The sequence below is a fragment of the Bison bison genome, unplaced genomic scaffold, assembly GCF_000754665.1.
Source record: "Bison bison bison isolate TAMUID 2011002044 unplaced genomic scaffold, Bison_UMD1.0 scf7180017864320, whole genome shotgun sequence".
Lineage (NCBI taxonomy): Eukaryota > Metazoa > Chordata > Mammalia > Artiodactyla > Bovidae > Bison > Bison bison.
Window position 1 is genome coordinate 1,078,746 of NW_011494892.1, and position 15,590 is coordinate 1,094,335.

Genomic DNA, 15,590 nt, shown 5'->3' on the forward strand with positions numbered 1-15,590 from the left:
TTGGAAAAGACCCTGATGCTGGGAAAGATTGAGGGCAGAAGGAGAAGGGGACGACAGAAGAGGAGATGGTTGGATGGCATCACCGACTCAATGGACATGGGTTTGGGTGGACTCGGGGAGTTGGTGATGGACAGGGAGGCCTGGCGTGCTGCGGTTCATGGGGTCGCAAAGAGTCAGACACGACTGAACAACTGAACTGAACTGAACTGAATCATCATTCAGAAAAACTAAAATCAAATGAGTTCCTCAACTTTCAAAATGTTGGGAAACACACAATAATAGGCACTCATGATATGAATAACATTATAAACATTGACTTTGAGAAAAGCAAAGCTGTGTTAACAGCTACCAGAAATCATAAAGTGGCTGCAAGAGGTTAGAAGTGGTACATGCATTATTTGGTGCAATCTATATAGCAACCTGCAACCACATAAATGAGCATTCTTTTATATATTAGGCAATTAAGAATCAGCTAGACCTATGAACTTAGTGAGCTCACACAGTAATTTACTAGCAGCACCAAGACTAAAGTACAAATTTATCTGTTGCCTGATCCCATGCTATTATCATTAACCACATCACAGGCTAATTGTAACATGCTAATTGTAACAATTCTGGAATTGCTCTGCCCATAGAAATACAAAATAACATTCTTATGTTCTTTAATCTATTTTTTAAATCTAGCTTAAGCAAACTATGAAAATAAAATAATATACAGGAAAATCTTGCTGTAGTTTCTAGATCCATCAGCTAACTTGTGAAATAAATTTAAAACTAATTTATATCCTTCCATGAGAAAAATAGCAATCCTCAAATGGCATATACTCAGTTCAGTTCAGTTCAGTCCCTCAGTCGTGTCTGACTCTTTGTGACCCCATGAACCGCAGCATGCCAGGCCTGCCTGTCCATCACCAACTCCCGGAGTCCACCCAAACCCATGTCCATTGTGTTGGTGATGCCATCCAACCATCTCCTCTTCTGTTGTCCCCTTCTCCTCCTGCCTCTAATCTTTCCCAGCATCAGAGTCTTTTCCAATGATTCAGCTCTTTGCATCAGATAGGCAAAATATTGGAGTTTCAGCTTCAACATCAGTCCTTCCAATGAACACCCAGGACTGATCTCCTTTAGGATGGACTGATTGGATCTCCTTGCAGTCCAAGAGACTCTGAAGAGTCTTCTCCAACACCACAGTTTAAAAGCATCAGTTCTTCAGAGCTCAGCTTTCTTTATAGTCCAACTCTCACATCCATATGGATATACTCAATGGCTGGTTAATTAATTATTTTCTTTCTATTTAATAATTTTCCTAAAGTTAAAATATAGCCATTTTTATATACCCTTTTTCTGACTATTGTCTTCCATCTAGGAAATTAAAACAATTTTCTAATTCATAGCTACATTGGGCTAAAAATTTAGGAAGTCTTTCTTATTTCCCCTATTCAGTCAGTTCAGTTCAGTCACTCAGTCATGTCCGACTCTGCAACCCCATGAATCACAGCAAGCCAGGCCTCCCTGTCCATTACCAACTCCCGGAGTTCAGACTCACGTCCATTGTGTCAGTGATGCCATCCAGCCGTTTCATCCTCTGTCGTCCCCTTCTCCTCCTGCCCCTAATCCCTCCCAGCATCAGAGTCTTTTCCAATGAGTCAACTCTTCACATGAGGTGGCCAAAGTACTGGAGTTTCAGCTTTAGCATCATTCCTCCCAAAGAACACCTAGGACTGATCTCCTTTAGTAATGGACTGGTTGGATCTCCTGGCAGTCCAAGGGACTCTCAAGAGTCTTCTCCAACACCACAGTTCAAAAGCATCAATTCTTCAGTGCTCAGCTTTTTTCACAGTCCAACTCTCACATCCATACATGACCACAGGAAAAACCATAGCCTTGACTAGACGGACCTTTGTTGGCAAAGTAATGTCTCTGCTTTTGAATATGCTATCTAGGTTGGTCATAACTTTCCTTCCAAGGATTAAGCATCTTTTAATTTCACATCTGCAGTCACCATCTACAGTGATTTTGGAGCCCCCCCCCCCCCAAAAAAATAAAGTCTGACACTGTTTCCACTGTTTCTCCATCTATTTCCCATTAAGTGATGGGACCAGATGCCATGACCTTCATTTTCTGAATGTTGAGGGCCTAGAGGAGCTACTCCAATTTCAAGATCATGAGGGTTGCGGTGAAGAGATACCCCTCGTCCAAGGTAAGGAGCAGTGGCTGTGCTTTGCTGGAGCAGCCATAAAGAGATACCCCATGTCCAAGGTAAGAGAAACCCAAGTAAGATGGTAGGTGTTGCAAGAGGGCATCAGAAAACAGACACACTGAAACCATAATCACAGAAAGCTAGTCAATCTAATCACACTAGGACCACAGCCTTGTCTAACTCAATGAAACTAAGCCATGCCCTGTGGGGCCACCCAAGACGGGCAAGTCATGGTGGAGAGATCTGACAGAATGTGGTCCACTGGAGAAGAGAATGGCAAACCATTTCAGTATTCTTGCCTTGAGAGCCCCATGAACAGCATGAACAGTATTTCCCCTATTATGTTCCCATAAATTTTCTCACTCAATCCTTAATTCAATTCTGAATTAACTAGAAAAAAAATTATCTAAGAGTTAAATATTAAGGCACAGAATCTAGTATGAGATTAAAGGTTATGGCTTCTAAGATATTTTGTAATCAATGAAATACCTTTCATCTTACCTGTGAAAATGAACTGCTCACTCAGTTAAAATACGTTGAGTGTTAAGCATTTGGACTCTTATATCAGATTCTCTGGCTCTTGAAGTCCTTGAAGTGATATCACAGGGACAAAAAGAAACACTAATTCTCTTCTGCAATAGAAAGATAACAAGAGTTTTTTTTTTTTTTTTTTCTTTTCTAAGTGATGAAAAAAGCTCCTGATTCTGAAGCAATGAACAACAAGGTGAAATGATTATGTGAATTTACTTTGGTCTCTGGTGTAAAATGATCTCTCAGTGGAAGAATATGCACAGAATTGGAATGATGTCTATTTAGTAGCTATTCTATTGGGTTGATGAGTTAGTTACTCTGAAATCCAATTTCCTCTACTTGTGAATATAACTTGTTTATGTCTCTCAAAATTTTGTAAACATTCGTATAATGAAATAACTCTGTGGGAGAGGGAGAGGGTGGGAAGATTTGGGAGAATGGCATTGAAATATGTATAATATCATATATGAAACGAGTCACCAGTCCAGGTTTGATGCACGATACTGGATGCTTGGGGCTGGTGCACTGGGGCGACCCAGAGGGATGGTATGGGGAGGGAGGAGGGAGGAGGGTTCAGGATGGGGAACACATGTATACCTGTGGCAGATTCATTTTGATATATGGCAAAACCAATACGATATTGTAAAGTTAAATAAAATAAAATAAAAAAAATAAAATAAAAAAAAGAAAGTACCTATCATAGACTTCATTATCATTAAATAAAGATTACTGTAGATATTTAAATTTTAAAGTGCTACACTAAGATGGAGTACAGGAGATAGAGTTCACTGGCAGTTTATAGAGGAGATATGTTAATAAATGAATAAGACTATTGACAGGAGGATTATAAAGTACACAAAAATAATATTTTATGTAGTAAAATCAAGCTGAATATAATTAGGAACATTTAAACAATAAAGAAATAACTTTCATTTCTGGTTGTGACATACAGGGTCATAACAAACCACTCTTCCTACTGAAAACACTAGAAAAATTTGGATAAAAAATTACAAAATTCCTATTTTGAAGGAATCAGATAACTATGGAAAAAAGTAAAAAGTTCAGAGCAATATAAAAATGAAGGCTCATTACGTCAGAGAGAGTCCACCTGATCACACTTGGGTGGCTTATCACCTTTACAAACAATGCTGAAAAATACAAAACTGCATAAAATCGTACTTATTCATGTTTATTGATTCAAAGAGTAAGTGAAGGTGCCCAAATCTTCTCCACACGTTTGAGCATTTGTATTCTCGTGAGCATAAAAAAGTGTATTTTTCCAAGAAATTGCTTGGGGAAGTGTCTTAGACTATTTTATGTATTAAATCTACACAATATACATTTTTATTCCTTTTTCCTGAATGTAATTTAGTATTCACCCATATTTTTAAGGATGATTTTTCTCCCTTTTCTGTGAACTGTTACTTCAACTATTTATTTTGACTTCCTCATATTTAAGTGGAGGTTATTGATAAAAGCAAATAGCACTTTAGGTGAGGTATTATATTTTGTCATCTTTATTAAAACATTTTAATTTTACTTTTAGTGCAAGGTTGTATCAAGTAGAATTATTTTTGTGTAGTCTTTTTCAGTTTCTGTGTTCTGCATTCTAATTTTGAGCCAGTTGAGAAAAATTCTTTGCTTTAACAGTATAGAAACATGTACTTAAAACTCTTTCACTATTTCACTTTTGAAATATGTAAATGTGTGTACCCTTAGAAGATTTTCCTATTCTATTATGATGTATTAATAAAAATCCATATTACTTTCTCAAAGTTTTCTCAGCAGTCCTATAGCAGTTTTTTCTTTTTTTACTGCTCGTATTTTGCCAATTTGATATGCTATTTTTATTATAGGATAAATTTTTATTTCTATTAGAGTTTTTCTTAATATAATTAGTGTATCCATGTGTTTTCTCAGGACACTACCTAGTAAAATATTAACAGCTAGATCTCTGTACAGTTAAATTCTATTCCTTGTTCGTTAACAAGTTGAGTATCTTCCCATTTTTAAACAATTGTTTCCCTTTCTTTTCTGTGAAGTGTTCCTTAAACTATTTGTATCATTTTCTAATTTCATTTTAGACTTTTCCTTGATAATTAACAAATATCTTTTCATAATGGAAAATAAAAATCTATCGGGGATATGACATATTCTTTTCCAAAACTTTACCCATACTAGTTTAACTTTACCTTTTGTGCATATTTATTTCTACCAAGTTGAGTTACCTACTTTTATGCAGTTAATTATTTTTCAGGCTTTTATCATGAATTTTAATTTTGAGTCAAAGTTAAGCTTTTCTTGTTTCACTTTCTACATTATTTAAACCTATGCATCATTCAAAGCCTTCCTATTTTAAGGCTACCATGCTGTTCCAATAACATTATTTTAAAAGTCTATATTTTGCAAACGTGTTATGGTATTTTGGTATTGGACGATAGATTTGTGTCTTTTTTCTAAATTCTATTTCCTATGGCATCAGAAATTTTCTCTATCCAAACATAATGCTACACTGTGCTGACTATGAGACTTTGGAACTCCATTCAGCGTCGTTGCTCTTTGGATGTGCACGGGCAGTAGCTCAGACCTGGCTGGCTTCTCGCACCACCCACTCCACACTCACCCTTCGTGGTGTCTTCCACATGGCCTCTGATAGTCTGTTATCACCTTCACAGTCACTCTCTGTTATGACACTACCATCAGAGCTCCCTCTCATGGAAATATTTTCTGTTTGCAATCATAAACCTTAGAAGCCACTGCTTACTAATAAGTAACATAAATAAGTCCAAATCAACATTTCTGAAGCAATCTAGATGTTGGGAATAATTGTTTTTCCAGAATTGAAGCCCAGAAAACACAGGCTGTGTTGCTGGCATTTTTCTACACTATTTCAGTTGGAAAATTCAAGATTTTTTGTCCTATACAAAGTTTGGTATTATTTTCTCTTACAACTGCATTCACACTAGAAATTTGAAACTGAGAAAATAAAACCCCTATTATCAGTGGTTCTAAAATTATGTTTTTTTTTTTTTTAATTTTAGGAATAATAATATAACAGCTATCTCTTAGGTTTCCCTGGTGCCTGGGTAAGAATCAATAACATATAAGATTAAAATAGTATTTATCATCTGGGCAATTACATGTGCAGAACCCTAAATATCAATTAAGAATATAATATAGGAGGATATAAGAAAAACATGTTCAGGAAACTGTGCTGCAAGCTCAGTGTTAACAGAAAGAAGCTCACAGTAGAGTGTTCATGACAGCGTTTGAACTGGGTGTGCATCAGTTGTAGATGGTCTCCAGGTATGCTGCTCAGCACCCTATTCAATTCTAAGAAATAGAAAGTGTGCTGTGGACTCTAGTCCATAGAGAGGCTGAAGGGAACGTATTCCAGGTGGAGTGTGAACTACCTGGGAAAAATAAAATAAATCATAGAGTGCCAAATGATGCTTTTAATTGGAAATGTTACTGGTCAAAGAGATCTCATGGGGTAGAGAAACTTTGCTAAAGAACCCTTTATTTTGGGGAAAAAAGGGTAAGTTCATTGCCTGATTAAATTGTGATTTCACTTAAACTAATATAATTATTTATATTCTCTTCAGTGAGAAAAATTCAGCATCATCTTATATAAGAATGGTAAATATGAACTATTTTATATTCTTGTAAGTTTTAGTTTATAACTTTTATTTTAAAATTTTATACTTAATATATAATAGCAAAGTGCTATTTTAAAGGAACTTCATGTATTTCTGAATATGTCAAATATAGTTTATAGTTAAAATATTTAATAATAATATTAAATTATTTTGAAATGCTAAAACCTTGAATAACTGATACATTATATATAACGTGCTGAAATAAACTTGGTTTTGAGGAAGATATTTTAATGGGCATTTTAAAATTAATTAGAATCCTGATAATATTTTAAGAAGAGATTTAATATAAAACAAAGACTGATGCTGAAGCTGAAGCTCCAATACTTTGGCCACCAGATGCGAAAAATCGACTCATTAGAAAAGATCCTGATGCTGGGAAAGTTGAAGGCAGGAGGAGAAGGGGACCACAGAGGATGAGGTGGTTGGATGGCATCACTAACTCATGGACATGAGTTTCAGTAGGCTCTGGGAATTGGTGATGGACAGGGAAGCCTGGAGTGCTGCAGTCCATGGGGTCATGCAGAGTTGGACACAACTGAGTGACTGAACTGAAATTAATATCAAATAATCTAATTCATACAATTGGAAGTTCTGGGGAATTCAAGGAACGTCTATTTTAAGAAAAAATAAATGCTTTTAAATTTAAAATAATGAAATAATTTTGAGTTCAATACTGATTTTAAATTACTTACATGATTTAACCTGCTAGTTAATATTAAATATACAGACCTAACTGAAGTAGGTAGGGTAGAGATAGTGATATGAGCAATAGCAATATGATATGGAGTATTATCATACATGTTCTTAATCATTTGAATTTTTCTGTTTAATGGAGACTTGAGTTCAAAAATAGCAATGTTAGAGCATTAATATTTATTTCCCTTAATAATAAGCACTTAAACATTTACAAGAAAGAGGTATAGTACAGATAACTTAGTGATAGCACACAGAGTAGCTGTTTTTTCTAATTTACTCACTGTTTAGAATAACATGCAAAACTTTGTCTTATCATGAATTTTATTCATGGTATACATTGATAATTTAAGTATCAAAATGCTGGACTTGTATAATTAGAAATTATAATTTATTTAGCACTGAAGAATAAGAAATGTTGGGGATGGATGAGTGAAAGCAAATGCTAAATCTTCTCTTTCTAATGAGAAAACACAAAAAAGAGAAGAGAACAAAAAAGAAATATACCAGAATAAAATCTAACTAAATTGAAAGAATTTCTTCTCTTGTGCTTTACTGATGTTCATCATCTCCAGTGGCTTCTATTTGGTTGTTTTTAGTCATTTTTAGTATATAGTTGTTTTTAGTTTTTAGTATTTTAGTCGTTTTTAGTATTTAGTTGTTTTTAGTATATAATTATTTTGATGGGCAATAGGACCATGATTCTAACAACAAAAGTGGGTCCTGACCCCTACATTCCCATGTATCCTTTCCCTGGCAATTCTTTTCTTTTGGAAACAGCTGTGGATCTGTTACTCTTCTCACAATGCTCACGAATCCTGAAAGTCAAAGAGAACAACTATTTTTTTCTTTTTTTTCCTTCTTAGTTGAATCACGTAAACCTTTGAGCCCTAGTTTCTTCATCTATAATATCAATATAACGTGACATTAACACAATTCAATAATATGCTATTGCAAGTTGCTTACTAACACAAGAGTAGCACAGTTAAAGTCATTTGTGTTTTCCAATTTCCTAGTTACTATTTAAAGCTACAGTTTACTAATTGCCTTTCTTTTTAAATTCTTATATTTTCCAAGTATATCTCAATACAGGAGAATTTTGAGTCTGTGTGCTGCTACCTGCTAAGTCGCTTCAGTCATGTTTGACTCTCTGCAACCCCATAGACGGAAGCTCACCAGGCTCCCCCGTCCCTGGGATTCTCTAGGCAAGAACACTGGAGTGGGTTGCCATTTCCTTCTCCAATGCATGAAAGTGAAAAGTGAAAGTGAAGTCGCTCAGTTGTGTCTGACTCTTAGTCACCCATGGACTACAGCCTACCAGGCTCCTCCATCCATGGGATTTTCCAGGCAAGAGTACTGGAGTGGAGTGCCATTGCCTTCTCTGTTGAGTCTGTATAGGTCTCACTAATTACTCATTAAACTATACTTGCTCACCTACCTACTAGCTAAAATATATATGCTCTGCTTTTGATATTTTTGACAACTTTGTATTAACCATAGTTTAAATAATTTATAGTTTTCAGTTTTAATTTTTTTAAATTTTATTTTATTTTTGAACTTTACATAATTGTATTAGTTTTGCCAAATATCAAAATGAATCCGCCACAGGTATACATGTGTTCCCCATCCTGAACCCTCCTCCCTCCTCCCTCCCCATACCATCCCTCTGGGTCATCCCAGTGCACTAGCTCCAAGCATCCAGTATCATGCATCAAACCTGGACTGGCATCTCATTTCATACATGATATTTTACATGTTTCAATGCCATTCTCCAAAATCTTCCCACCCTCTCCCTCTCCCATAGAGTCCATAAGACTGTTCTATACATCAGTGTCTCTTTTGCTGTCTCATACACAGGGTTATTGTTACCATCTTTCTAAATTCCATATATATGTGTTATTATACTGTATTGATGTTTTTCCTTCTGGCTTACTTCACTCTATATAATAGGCTCCAGTTTCATCCACCTCATTAGAACTGATTCAAATGTTTTCTTTTTAATGGCTGAGTAATACTCCATTGTGTATATGTACCATAGCTTTCTTATCCATTCATCTGATGATGGACATGTGTTGGATCTTATATATATTATTAACATGATAATTTTTAAATGGAAGTGACCTCTGGCACATCATAAGAGATTTGAGAATAGATTTACTAGGCAGAGTTTCAGAAATAATATCATCAATGTAATTCCTTCAAGTTTGTCATTATTAATTAAATAACCAATAAGTCAAGAACATTGTTAAACATAAGCTGCATGCTTGCAAAGGATAAATAAAAGTTCCTGCTTTATAATTCCTTATAGTTATGTTGCTTATTTTAGTAGATAAAGGCAGCCAGAATGGTCTCAAATAAAGTGCCTGCATAAGTAGTAAGAACTATCATTGCAGAATATGGAAGGAAGGGCATGCTTTATTATTGAGAAAGTTCCAATGGAAGAGTTGGGAAATTCATGAAAAATGCTTTACAGAATTTGGTTGTGCCCTACCACTGAGGAAGTGGGATACAAATGTTACTGCTTAAGAACTCTGTTTTTTAATATGAGAAGTAAAATGGATCGATTTTGCTCTGCATACAAACATTCAAAATGAAAGTGCATAATTCTCAAACATATCACTTTTATTTAAAGTTAAACCTTGAATTGCAACTTATGCCTTTATATTTAGAATTTAGAATACAATTTTCCATAAGACTTCAATTGTGTTGAGTCCAAGATATAAAACACTAGACATTAATAGAGAACAGAAATCTTATGTACTGTTAATAATTCCCCTAAATTCCTCTAATTTATAGAATTACAAAACAAAAAAAGATAAATGCCTAATTGTACTATTTTTACAAATGGAACCTCAAAAATATCTAGCAAATGTGAATCTCACTTCAGTGATTGAATTTGTTCTTTTGGGATTTTCTGACATTCCCAATCTTCAAATGTTTCTTTTTGTGATGTTTCTGTTTATCTATGTGATAACTCTGATGGGAAATGGCATCATTAGTCTCATAAGCAGGACAGACCAGACTCTCCAGACTCCCAAGTACTTTTTCCTCAGTAATTTTCCTTCTTGGAAATCTATCATATGTCTGCCACTCTTCCTAGAATGCTCATAAACCTTTGGACTCAGAAAAGACATATTTCTTTGTTTGCTTGTGCAACACAGATGAGTTTTGTCCTTATATTTGGAAACATAGAGTGCCTGTTTCTTACAGTGATGGCCTATGACCGCTATGTGGCCATTTGTAGCCCCGTGCACTATCTTCTGGTCATGAACCACAAGGTCTGTGTTCAGCTGGTGGCTGCCTGCTGGGTCACTGGTGTTCCGATTGAGATAGGGCAGACAAGCCAAATTTTCTCTCTGTCCTTTTGTAGGTCCAACCAAGTCAATCACTATTTCTGTGACATTCCGCCAGTACTGAAGCTGGCCTGTGGGGACATGTTTCTGAATGAGATGCTGGTCTTTATAGTTGCTGTGCTGTTTGTCATGGTCCCTTTTCTGCTGATACTTGGCTCCTACAGTAGAATCACCTCCATCATCCTGAAGTTGCCATCAGCAACGAGAAGAGCAAAGGCTTTCTCCACCTGCTCATCTCATGTCATGGTTGTGACTTTATTCTTTGGATCTGTGATCATTACGTATTTATGACATAAATCTCAAAATTCTTCCAGAACAGACAAATTTCTCTCACTTTTCTATACCATCATCACCCTGAGGTTTAACCCCCTGATATACACTCTGAGAAATAAGGATGTCTTGACAGCCTTGAGAAAAGTGCTACCTTAATGTAAAGCATTAGCTGCTTGATTTAAACTCATTTTCTGTTTTCCTATTTAATTTTGCCATTGTATAATCAGAAATAGTTAGTTTGCTTTTTCCACATGATTAATAGATTTATTATATTTATTCATCCATTCCTGACCTTATTGCTTTATGCTGGATTTTCTAATATCAGGGTCATATTATGGTGTCTTGCTGACAAGAAACTATGTATCTAGGCAATCTTTTATTCAGTTTGCAATTTTACTCGTGATTTTCAATTTTATGAGAAAATATAGTATCATTTACCCACCTTTCCCCCTAAAGCCATTGATATTTTTGTTTCCTGTTCATATAACTATCATGCACTTTTTTTTCTTTTCATGATGTTTTTAGATAATATAGATGGCAAAAGTTTGGAGAACAGTTGTTAAATATCTATGTGTTTTTAACTTTAGACATTTAACCTTTCAATGACTTCAGTTTGATCCTTCTGTAAAGATTAAAAATAAAACTCTGCATAATGACTCCTAAAAGTTTATAGTGTGGCAATAAATATTTACCCTCTGTTTCTCTATGAATTCTTCTTTGTAGATATGCTTTGTTTATGTAGCCAAATCATGCTACTAGCATCTTGATAATTTGTTGCCTTAATTTTTACTAATGCAAAAAATATGAATGCATCTTGGCTGTTCAGAGATATAAGGTGTATGGGATTTAATCATTTTGTGCCCAAATAGTGTCACCCATTCTCTAAGATTTCTTTTTTGTTGTTGTTGTTTTGGTGTTTTTTTTTTTTTTTTTACCAGAAATTGATTTTAATAATCATCAGCATCTCTTCCATAACACATAGTTGTTTTGTTTTAATTCTTTTGGTGAAATAGATAGTTGAAATTAAAATAAAAATACTTGGGATATTTAGTACATTATTTTCCCAAGTTTTCCTGGTTGTAAAGGATGATACTTGATAAGAGAGATCACTATATTAAACTAAAAAAAAATACTATTAAAAAGATCTTGGATTTCTTCAGATGGAAAGAGTTGAACTACAGACAGTACACTGGATCATTTTCAGTCAAACTGATTGGGAAATGATGCAATCTGAGGAAGGTTTTTTCTTTTATATTTTCTTTTTAAATCTGTCTTTCTCTTATTGTACTATGTGTTTAAATAATTTATTTTTCATAAGACCATAATTAATCTATCAGCTAGTTCTCTTCTTTGAGTAGGTATCATGTCATCAAAAAAGACATCTAAAAAGCACACAAAAATTAAAGCAATCATTTCAGAGGAGATAATGTGCAGATGACAGTAACAGATGACAACTGTGGCTATTACATATTTCCCATTCAGAGGACTAAAGGAAGTAAAATATAAAAGTTGGTTTTATAGCCAGTTTAAAGTCCTCTGTTTCAAAGAACTATTGAAACAGAGGACTTTCAACTATTCTGTTGCTGCACAACAAATTATATTCAAAATTTATGGTTTAGAGTAATATCATTTGATTGTATCCCGTACATTGTCCAGTATTGAGGCAGGGATCAGCTGCATGGGTGTTCTCTTCCATATAGCATTGACTGTCATCAATAAGGGGAATTCATATGGTGACTGATTTGGTTTTCATATCTAAAAGAGCTTCACATAACCATACTGCGTAGTTACAATGATGTATTACAGAGAAGAAAAATCCAGTTTTCATGTATATTTCATACTCTAGGGGAACAAACTGCTACTAGATAAATAATAAAGTAATTTAGCATAAAAGCATAAAATAAATCATACAGTAAAGTGACTCACATTGAACTTGCAATATTAGAATTGTGCTTAACTTAGTTTGGGAAATAAGTTAAAGAATGCTTTAATAAAGAATGACACTTTTTTAAAAAAATCTCAACAATAATGCTAATACACACAATTAAATTAAAAAATGTTGAAACATGTCTTTCTGTAATTTGAACCAAGGAAAGGGATTTTTCTCTCTTACAGTTTTTAGTCATTTTACTAGAGATACTAGCCTATACAGTGGGGGTGAGGGGGGGGAGAGAGAGAGAGAGAATAAAATGTATATGTAAACACTGTAAAGTGTTAGTCACTCAGTCGTGTCTGACTCTTGCGATCCAATGGACTCTAGCCCGCCAGGCTCCTCTGTCCATGGAATCTCCAGGCAAGAGTACTGGAGAGGGTAGCCATTCCCTCCTTCAGGGGATCTTCCCAACCCAGGTATCAAGCCTGGTTCTCCCACATTACAGGCAGATTCTTTACCATCTGAGGCACCAGGGTTGTATTAACCTAATTGTTGGAAGGTGTTATATATGAATATGTTCAAAATATTTAATAATCTACAATGAAGTTATTAGACATAATGAATGAATTCAACATGCGTACTGGATACACAGTCAACAAACACAAATCAATTTATTTCCACATGTGTGTGCATGCTAAGTCGCTTCAGTCATGTCCAACTGTCTGCAACCCTATGGAGTGTAGCCTGCCTGGCTCCTCTGTCCATGGAATTCTACAGGCAAGAATGCTGGAGTGGGTTGCCATGCCCTTCTCCAGGGGATTCTTCTGATCTAGGAATCGGACCCTCATCTCTTATAGCTCCTGCATCGGCAGGCAGGTTCTTTACCACTAGCGCCACCTGGCAAGCCCTTATTTCCACACTGAAAAGCAAAAATAAGTAGACATTGAAAATGTTATTTAAATAAGAAGAAAGATATGAACATTTTAAAGGTAATAGAAATGAAAACCCTGCAGGAAGTTTATTTAGTAAACTATAAAACTGAGAGAAATTTAAGATAAAGAACTAAATAGATAGCTATAATATTTTTATGTACTGGAAAACTCAATATTTCAAAGATGTCAATTTTCCCTGATATAATTCAATTCAATGATACAGAAATTTCATAAAGTAGGATAAAATTCCTTTGTTGTATGGGTGGGTGAGTTGGTGTACAGGGGCATGTGCGTGTGACTTAAGCTGATTCTAAATGGTTGTGTATATAACAACAACCAATTATAACCAAGGCACTCCTGAAGAACAGTCAAAAGGATTTACTTTACTGGACAACATGCTTTACTATAATAGTGCAGAATTCAGATAGTGATCGATAAAGACATCAGTGATGTGTGATAGAGAGCCCAACAAATATCTCCTTCATGCATGCACACTTAAAAAAAAAAAGAAGGTAAAACTAGAAGTAGCCAGAGGAAAACACATATCATAACAATGGGACAGACGTTTTTTTTTTTTTTTTGCTGCAGATTTCAATTTGGAAACTCTTTAGGATAGAAGAACAGATTACATCATTAAAGAGCTGGATAAAACAAGTGTCAAACTAGAATTATTTTTCTAATAAGATTATCCCACAAAACAGAAAGTGAACTTTAAAAATAAAGCATTGAATTACAAAGTAAAGGGAAAAAATATATCACAAGCATATTTGCATATGAGAATGTAAAAGGAAGTTCTTCAAATAGAAGAAAATAATGCAGACTAAAATAATTTGGATCAACACAAAGAATAAACAGATCACAAAATGGAAAATAAGATGACTAATATTAACATTTTTCATATTTTAAAATGTCCATCAAATAATAAATGCAGTTGGAAAAAATATCATGGTGTTTATAAATTAAAGAATAAATGTGGTGTATATATATATGTATGTGTATATATATATATATATATATATATGAATAATGCTGTCATAAAAAAGAAATAATGACATTTGCAGTAATATGGGTGGACCTAGAGATTGTTAAACTGAGTGAAGTGACAGAAAAAGAAAAGTATAATATCATATCATTTACATATGGGATCTATAAAATTGGTACAGATAAATCTTTACAAAATGGAAATAGAATCTCACATGTTGAAAACAAACTTAAGGTTACCAAGAGAGAAAGGTGGAGGGGAAAGGGTAAACTAAGATTTGGGATTGAAATATACACACTAACCTGTCTAAAATAGATAGCTAGCAAGAATGTACTGTATAGCACAGAAACTCTACTTAATAATCTATATGGGAATAGAATCTTAAAAAGAGTCAAAGTATGTATATATAACACTGATTCACTTTGCTGTATGATGGAAGCTAGATAACACTGTAAATCACTGTAAATCAACAGTAAGTGATTTACACAGTTCAAAAGCATCAGTTCTTCGGTGCTCAGCTTTCTTCACCATCCAACTCTCATATCCATACATGACCACTGGAAAAACCATAACCTTGACTAGATGGACCTTTGTTGGCAAAGTAATGTCTCTGCTTTTGAATATACTATCTAGGTTGGTTATAACTTTCTTTCCAAGGAGTAAGCATCTTTTAATTTCATGGCTGCAGTCACCATCTGCAGTGATTTTGGAGCCCCCCAAAATAAAGTCTGACACTGTTTCCACTGTTTCCCCATCTATTTCCCATGAAATGATGGGACCAGATGCCATGATCTTTGTTTTCTGAATGTTGAGCTTTAAGCCAACTCTTTCACTCTCCTCCTTCTCTTTTATCAAGAGGTTTTTAATTCCTCTTCACTTTCTGCTGTAAGGGTGATGTAGTCTGCATATCTGAGGTTACTGATATTTCTCCTGGCAATCTTGATTCCTGCTTGTGCTTCTTCCAGCCCACCATTTCTCATGATGTACTCTGCATATAAGTTAAATAAGCAGGGTGACAATATACAGCCTTGACGTACTCCTTTTCCTATTTGGAACCAGTCTGTTGTTCCATGTCCAGTTCTAACTCTTGCTTC

At 34.8% G+C, this 15,590-nt stretch overlaps 1 pseudogene; it reads left to right on the forward strand.

Annotated features, from left to right (window-relative positions):
* The first annotated feature begins 9,927 nt into the window (after window positions 1–9,927).
* On the forward strand, window positions 9,928–10,865 carry LOC104998005 (annotated as a pseudogene).
* Window positions 10,866–15,590: the final 4,725 nt, after the last annotated feature.